The 8940-nt window shown below is 36.0% G+C and overlaps 1 pseudogene; it reads right to left on the reverse strand.

Moving 5' to 3' along the window:
• The window catches only part of LOC114922957, a 10486-nt pseudogene extending 3661 nt beyond the window's left edge, over positions 1-6825 (reverse strand).
• Between the last annotated feature and the right edge of the window lie 2115 nt (positions 6826-8940).

The raw sequence follows: 8940 nt of genomic DNA on the forward strand, positions 1-8940 counted from the left end.
TAGATAGATAGATAGATAGATAGATAGATAGATAGATAGATAGATAGATAGATAGATAGATAGATAGATAGATAGATAGATAGATAGATAGATAGATAGATAGATAATCATCCTGTGGAAAAATTCTTTGTTTTTGCATCATATATTAGAATACATTATGATATATATTCTATATATTTGATGTGATTTTATATATTTCTACATATATTTATGGTTTTATTTTAATGTTGTGAACTAAAGAGCCCTGGTGGCGTAGTGGTTAAAATGAAGTACAGCATGCTGCCAGCTGCCAGCAGTTTAGCAGTTTGAATCTCAGCAAATCAAGATTGACACAGCCTTCCATCCTTCTGAGGTCACTAACATGAGGACCCAGATTGTTGGTAGTAATATGCTGACTCTGTAAACTGCTAAGAGAGGGCTATAAAGCAATGTGAAATGGTATATAAGTATAAGTGCTAGTTCAAAGGGCTACGCAAATCTGCCTTGTGGTGACATGGATGACAAACAAATGTAATAAGTAAAATAAAATGAAGATAAATAAATATTTGAAATATATTTCAAAAACAGAGTTTCTCCAGACTAGTTTAATGATTTGAAGAAAGCCATTTAAATTCTCAATACAGTGATATTATTCTACCTGGATTAGCATAATTAGCTAGATAGCAAGATGGACAGATAAAGTCTTCAGTAAATTTTCCCTATTTCATCTTTTGGGGGGGTGCATTTCTTAAAAAGTATTAAAGTTTTAAATGGAATATAGAAATTAACAAACTAATGCAGAATAAAAAGAACAGAGAAAAAAGGAAAGAGGCAAAATTTTGATAAAAATAGAAAGAAACTGCTCCCAATTTATTTTTTCAGCAATACAAGAATTATTACAAAGTTATCTCTCACTCTAGGTTGATCCATTTTTCCAATCATTGAAACTACAGCCCATAACTGCATTTTTTTTTCTTTCATGCAAAAATATATCAGAGGTCTCTGGTCAGTTATAACTGTAGATATTGTATTTTCTCTAATCATTTAATTTAAGCATCTCTGAATGTTCCAACTTCTTCACCAACCAGAGGAGGTTATTAAAAAGTTATATATTTTAGACATAGAAATCTTAAGCCATCTCTTTGATCCCAGTAAAGTAAAATATTTATAGCTCTTGGTTGAACTGAATGATCCTTGGTGTTCTCTGAACTTGGTACCACAATGATGATGTTACCTAGTTCGGGTAATAAAATGTCTGCAAGAAAACAACCAAACTCAAGAAGCACCAAGGACCCCCCCCACACACACACACAGACCTCTTTGACTTTAGTAGTTTTTCTTCATGTCACATTAAAAAAAATACCCACTTACTCCTTTGGCTAATCCAAAGGGCCTGAAGACCTCATTCTGAGAACTGGCTTGGAGCTTCAAAGCGGATGTATCATTCTGGACTAAGATAAGATCCCACCTCCTCCCCATGTTAATCTTGCTCCCTTCCTTCTCATCCTTTCAATTTGAAATAAATTTTAATGTCAATATTTATTGTTCTAAGTTTTCATCTTTTTTATGATTACAAGCCATCTAAAGATGAGCAGTATATTGGTTTAACAAATAAATAATAATACAGGTAGTCCTTGACTTACAGCCACAACTGAGCCCAAAATTTCTGTTGCTAAATGAGACAGTTGTTAAGTGAGCTTTGTTCCATTTTATTACTTTTCTCACCACAGTTGTTAAGTGAATCACTGCATTTGTTGAGTGAATATGGTTTCCCCATGACTCACAAAAGATGATCACATGACTCTGGGACACTGCAACTGTCATAAGAACGAGTCAGTTGCCAAGCATTTGAATTTTGATCACATGGTTATGGGGATGCTGCAACGGTTGTAAATGTGAAAAATGGCCATATCTCATTTTTTTCCCAATGTCGTACCTGTGACTTCTTACTAAATGAACTGTTGTAAGTTAGGGACTACCTGTGATTAATATCATATGGATTGCTAACAGTTTATTTACTCTTGGTGTTGCTGTACTTGTGGTTATTTAATCATTTACTACGATGGATCAGTGGCTAATAATTTCAGGAACAAGGAAAAATGAGACAAACCTCGTTAAATATGAGAGGCCAAATGGCATCTTTTTCAGATATGGTGAGGAGCTTGTCTGGGGGAGCCGTGGGATCGATCTTTCCAATTTGGACTTTCAGAAAGGACTTGTTCGGAAACGTGACCCAATTGAAAATATCAAATCCAGTTTCTAGTTCTCCATTGGGGCCAAAGGAAACCTGTTCTCCAGCACTGTTGTTAAAGGACACTTGTTGCAAAAAATGGTGCAGCTAAATGAAGGAGAGAAAAAAAAGACACAGAAACTTATTTTGAATCTTTGAAGGAGATGGGAAAATCTCTATTTGTTTCTTTCAGTTTCGTCTAGGACAAGAAGCAATGGATGGAAACTAATCAAGGAGAGAAGCAACCTAGAACTAAGGAGAAACTTCCAGACAGTTAGAACAATTAACCAATAGAACAACCTGCCTCCAGAAGCGGTGAATGCTCCAACACTGGAAGTTTTTAAGAAGAGACTGGACAGCCATTTGTCTGAAATGGTATAGAGTTCCTGCCTGAGCAGGGGGTTGGACTCGATGACCTCCAAGGTCCCTTCCAACTTTATTACTATTATTATTATTATTATTATTATTATTATTATTATTATTATTATTATTATTATTATTATTATTATTATTATTATTATTATTATTATTATTATTATTATTATTATTATTATTAGAGATAAAAGAGGCTATCCAGTCACCATTTTTTGGGGAGAGCTAACAAACCATCTCTCTATTATTCCATCTCGACGTAGTTGTCCTGAAATGTTTATTTTCCCTTTGGTCTGTCCTTCTTCTTGATCCTCAGGTTTCTTCTGGTTTATATAGAAAGTCTTTTCGATTTTCAGTGTTATCAGCCCTTTTCTGGGTTTTCCGTTGTGCTGGACCAGTGTAACTCTGGCCAGAGCATATTTAGCTTAAAACCTGTGTTAGAGCATTTAGCATTTAAAGGGTTAATGCTGTCTCCTTAAGAGATGGCTTCTGGGAAATGTAGTTTTGGTTATTACATGATTATATCTGTGTTCTTGTTGGTCATTGGGAGGGTGTTGTGTTTATGACCAAACCTTCTAGGTTGCTTCTCTCCTTGCTTAGTTTCCATCCGTTTCTTCTTGTCCTGCCTTCAGGTGCTTTGGAAAATAGCTTCACTCCCTCTTCTTTGTGGCAGCCCCTGAGATATTGGAACACTGCTATCATGTCCCCCCTCGTCCTTCTCTTCATTAAACTAGACATACCCAATTCCATCAACCTTTCCTTATATGTTTTAGCCTCCAGTCCCCTAATCATCTTTGTTGCTCTTCTCTGTACTCTTTCTAGAGTCTCAACATCTTTTATACATCGTGGTGACCAAAACTGGATGCAGTATTCCAAGGCATTGTAAAGTGCTATTAATACTTCATGTGATCTTGATTCTATCCCTCTGTTAATGCAGCCCAGTACTGTGTTGGCTTTTTTGGCAGCTGCAGCACCCTACTGGCTCATATTTAAGTGATTGTCCACTAGGACTCCGAGATCCCTCTCACAATTAGTTGTAATCAACGTTTGGGTTCGTATATTAGACTGACATCTTGTTCTTTTATGTAGCATCTTATATCATCAGTAACTATAATAATAGTTTCATAAATTGCTTTCAACATAGAGGGAATCTGTTCCTGATTTTTATCCATGTTCTCTTAGTGGTGTGTTAAATTAAAAACTTTGGAATCAGAGAATGAAAATAATTTTGTCACTGGGTAAAGAACACAGCTGAGCTTCTCACAGCTGATATCTGCCAAAGTTGCAAAGGTCTTATTTTATAGTCTGGGCTCCAAGCCAAGTCTCTTTTGAACAATAACAAGTTATAAGTCCAAAATTTTTATAATACTTTGCCAATTTTACTTCTTTTTTGTAAGTAAAAACCCACATCTTCAATAAGAATAAGAGATCTTTTAGTCCTTAAATTTTAGAAAGATAAAAATCCAGTTAGAATCAGGTTATTCTTTCAGTGTTTTGAACTCCCCTGGTTAGTCAATCACTGCTGTTTTTAGAGGGTGGGATAGAATTTCCCTTCCCTTTCTCCACAGGGGGGAAATACTTTGGGCAGCTTATACAGGTAGAAAAAATAGTTAGGTTTAAAGAGAGGTTCAGATCTCACCCAGTCTCATCTGTGCTGCTTTACAGGTGCCTGATGGTAAATTTGACTTCTGCTGTCTACAGCCTAGTGACAGACCATATTTCTATGGCCGGTCTTTCATCCGCCGGTTTGGAGGGCTGCCCCGGATCGAGCAGAAGGGCTACCACCCTCCCGCAATCAAGTGGGGGTCTCCTCCTTGCTTGTTGCCCCTGCAGGGTGACTTTCAACCCTTTCCAAGGTTCCCCAGTGGTACGAAATCAGACGTGGAAGATGGAGCTTGCCTTCCAGCATCTGTGGCGGCTGCAGCGGCAAGCCGGAAGTCCAAGACTCAAAACTATTCTAATACCATGGGGTCCTGAGCTCCAGTTGCATACCCAAAGCCTTGGGAGGACAACAAACACTCAGGGAAGATTCCAGGATGGAGAAAAAGGAAGAGTCTATTACTAGTCTCAAGGCTACAGCAATTACATCAACGGATGTGGTGTAGACCATTGCCCTGATAGAGAGTATGACTTCTGTGACTCCGGCAATTGGCACAAGACCAAAGGAACATGAGATCCAGTTGGCACCATTATTGCTGTCAGAGGGAGTCCTATCTATTGGTGAAACTTGGTGTGTGGAGGCAGCCCAAGCGAAGAGGAGTTTAGTAAAGGCCGTGGAAGCTGAATTTTCACTAACTGCTTCCCATGAACCACGCTCTCCTGATTTTTATTATTATTATTATTATTATTATTATTATTATTATTATTATTATTATTATTGTTGTTGTTGTTGTTGTTATTATTATTATTATTATTATTATTATTATTATTATTATTATTATTATTCCCTTCAAATTTTAATGTCTATAGAGATTATCATTCATTAATGTTGTGGTTGTCCCAAAAGGACAACTGTTCTTTCTTTGTTTTTCCTTGAAGATATTTTGTTTCTCATCCAAGAAGCTTCCTCAGTGTCAATGCTGTGACAAACTTAACTGAAGCAATTTTCATTTTATCTTCATTGCAATATATTTAGTTAGAAGAAGGAGGGTGTGTCTGTAGTTTTCAGTTAGCCAAAACATTTCACATCTATGGGAACCAAGGTCATTGCTGATAACATTTTGGCGGGATGAAGCAGCTGGGAGGAGTGCCTGCATTTTCAAACAATTGGTGAATGTGATATATGACAGCAATTTGGGGTGGGAAATTAAATTTGCAACTTTGTAATCAAGGGGAGGGCAATTTAGCATTGGGTTCACCCTTGTATATGCTATTATGTTGTAGCCAAATAAAAATGTTCTTTAAGGAAGAAATGCTTGCCTTGAAGTTCTTTTAAATGTTCTCATCTATCAGAACCATGACACTCAGACCTGAACTGAAGCAATACATCTTCAAGGAAAAACAAAGGAAGTCCTGTTGCTTTTTGAAAAAGCACTTTGGGGAATCTTTGAATTTTAGTAACTCCAAAATCCATCTGATTAGGATGCTATTCAAGGAAGTTTTTGAGTTTTTACCTTTAAAATTGTCAAATATAATGGATTGAATAAGATCCCATACATACCATTTTAAACATAAAATGAAGTTTTTATGTCACATATTTCTATGTGTCTAGATCTAAGCCTTATATTTTCATTTATTAATTTTTATTTTCTTTCATATGAAAATATCAAATATTTCCAAATAGCATTCAAAGCATTCTAACAGTTAAAAGAAAACAACAAAGCAAAACCCAAAGCCGATCTCCTATGCTGGTACCTGATGATTTCCCCAAGGTTTCTATTGGCCAACATTACCTGCCAGGGTGTTTGGAGGAAGAGCCTCCATCTCCTCTCATCCATTTTTCGACCCCCTTTATGTTTGGAAGATCGCAAGGCCTTCAGAGCATGTGCCACAGCATAGACTGAATTGTAGATGCTATAACTATGTCCACCTATGGTGGTCTCAAAGACAGCATTAGGAAGATTCTCTAGCTTCTCGTCTCCAGTGCAGATCCTTTCAACATTCCCATCTGTAATATCACTGGAGAATGAGCATTCAAATGCATCTTTCCAGAAATCCTTAATGAAACCATCATCTTTTTCTAGATTTGGGTTTCTCTTTTCCATAAATTGTTGGAATCCAGTCAGCTCATTTGAGTGAATTGCAAATGAAAGAGCACCATGGAGAAAATCAATGGGCAACTGTCTTTGCATCAGAATAGTGGTGAATTCCATCTGGGCTGTCATGATCCAAACTTTGGCCTTTCTCTCATTTGGAATATTATCATAATTGAAAAGATAGATCATTAGTCTCAAAGCTACTGTGCCTGTAATTTCAGCANTTAAGATGACTGCAATGACTGTACTCTCCATTATTACTTTGAATATTTTATCTACATTTTCTATCCACGTAGCAGCAGCATTACCATAAACCATTTGGGGAAGACATACTATAAACTCAAAGCAGATTCCTCTCTCTGAAAATATGGAAAATATCTTTTGAATGAACCTGTTTCTATCTTCATCATACAGAGAAAGAAACCCAACCCAGGTCCATCCAAAATGCAACAATAAATGCAGTAGTCCTTTAAATTGGTGATACTCATCTGGGAACATCGATTTGACAAATATTGCTGTTTCAGTATTCATCAATGGAGCTGATCCATAAGTGATCTAAATGGAGAAAGTCAGAAGAACAAAGGAATAAATGGTATCTTTCAAAATAAAGAAAATAAAAATAAAAAGCAAATCACATGTGTTGGTTTAATCCAATCTCTGGGTTTGAGTGGATTACAAAAATAGGATGCTTAAAATTAGTTTTACGTGACATCTGCAGTTTTGCTCATCAGGTAAAAAGGGACACCTTTATGACTTACTTATAATTTTGCTCAAAATTTTCTTTTCAATGACCGAATTTTTGAGTAGAATAAATAGCTGGTGAAAATCTGATATTGATTCAATTTTGTATCTCACCTGGGGAAATTTGTAGTTGTAAAGAATGATTGCCATGTTGACACAGGTGTTAATACGGGCTCCTCCAATGACTGCTACTGTGTTGGTCAGGTCATTGCATTTGTAGTTGGGTATAAATTTACTTTTTGTAGATAGAAATTCCATTGCCAAATGATAAGTTGTAATTTCCTCATGATTGTCAGTAGCAATGTGAAAACCAAGGCTAACATTAGGTAAAAGACCAATTTCATTAATCTCCTTTACGGCAAATGCCAGAGCTAAAGTGTGCTGGTAATTATGAGTGATGAATCTTCAGGGAAAGTTATAAGCTGTGTCAATATATTTCTATTTCAGAATTGGACAGCTATCTTAATTTATACCTATGTATTCATAAAGATATAAATTAGTGCTTATTGTTTGCTCTGGACACCTGACATTTGGTCACTATCAAATAATAGCCCTAGATTGTATCAACCAGGAAGCACTACCTAGTTATGGCTACTTAACATTGAGTTAAGGCTAGCATTTAGTCAGACCCCATTTGAAATACTGTAACTTAAAAAAAGATATTGATATGATTGAGTGAGTCCAGAAATGGGCAACAAAAATGGTACAAGGTTTGAGGGACAAAACATATCAGGAAATATTAGAGGAACTGAATATATTCAGCATAGAGGACAGAAGGAAACAAAGGACATGATTGAAATCTTTAACGATATTCCAAGTGTGAATAAGGTTCTAGAAGGCAGTATTCTCAATATTCATTAAAACATGAAAACATGGGAGCCTAATCTCAAACTGACAGAAGAGAAGTTCAAAATTATAGTTAGAAAGCATTAACTTTACATAAAGAATAGTAGTACCTCAGAACCCACTTCCAGAGGAAGATGTGAATCAATCACCAGTAACTCAGTTTAAACATAGTGGGGATAAACAGATTTTCATCATCAGAAAAAAAAATCTGCTATTAGTTTTCAATGTTTCTATCTGAATTCAGTATTATCTATATCTTATCTGTATTTTCTAAGGGAAGGAAGCCAGCTCCTTTTTTACATTCTAGACGTGTAATAACCTAAATTATGCACTAAGGCTTTCCTGTTTGATATATGGATGAAATAATAATTAAAAAACCCTGCTCAAGATTAACCAGAGAGCTTCTGCAATATTTAGATTAGTCCAAAGAAGGATATTTGTCACTCTGTGTTGAAATGAGGGATCCTTGGTGATCTCTGAGCTTGCTAGTTTTCTTCAGATATTTCATTACCCTACCTACATAACATTGTCAGCACTGATGATGTTAGCCTAATGAATCCTCTGCAAGAAAACAATCAAGCTCAGAGAGCACCAAGGACCCCTCAGATTATTAGTCCAACTTGTTACTTTCAACAAGGGACTTTGTTGAAGGAAGGAAGTTTCTTCAGGAAAATGAAATTCATATACTTTATGGTTAAAACTAATAATATTCATCTCAGTTTCAAGATCAGTATTAGAAAAGATTAAGCATTTGTGCGGTCTAGAATGAAAAATGACTAAATATAGTCACTGGAACTAGTCAAACAAATTGACAAGCAAACAATATGTTTAAGCATAAAAGTGAAAGGAAATACAGCTTTTTAGTGGCAATGAGGGGAAAGAGGAGGTGTGGTGTGAGGATACTTACAGGTATTGATCAAGGACATCAAAAAAAGGAAGGCTTTGAAAAGTGATCTCATTTGTAAGAAAGAGAACCTGATAAATAATAGCAGCAATGATTAAATCTCCAGACTGATAGTATTTATGGACAATTGGAAGAGGACTACTAAGTTTGCAGGTGTAGGGTGGAGAAATGCA

The sequence above is a fragment of the Protobothrops mucrosquamatus genome, unplaced genomic scaffold (assembly GCF_001527695.2).
Source record: "Protobothrops mucrosquamatus isolate PMUCROS unplaced genomic scaffold, P.Mucros_1.0 scaffold1428, whole genome shotgun sequence".
Classification (NCBI taxonomy): domain Eukaryota; kingdom Metazoa; phylum Chordata; class Lepidosauria; order Squamata; family Viperidae; genus Protobothrops; species Protobothrops mucrosquamatus.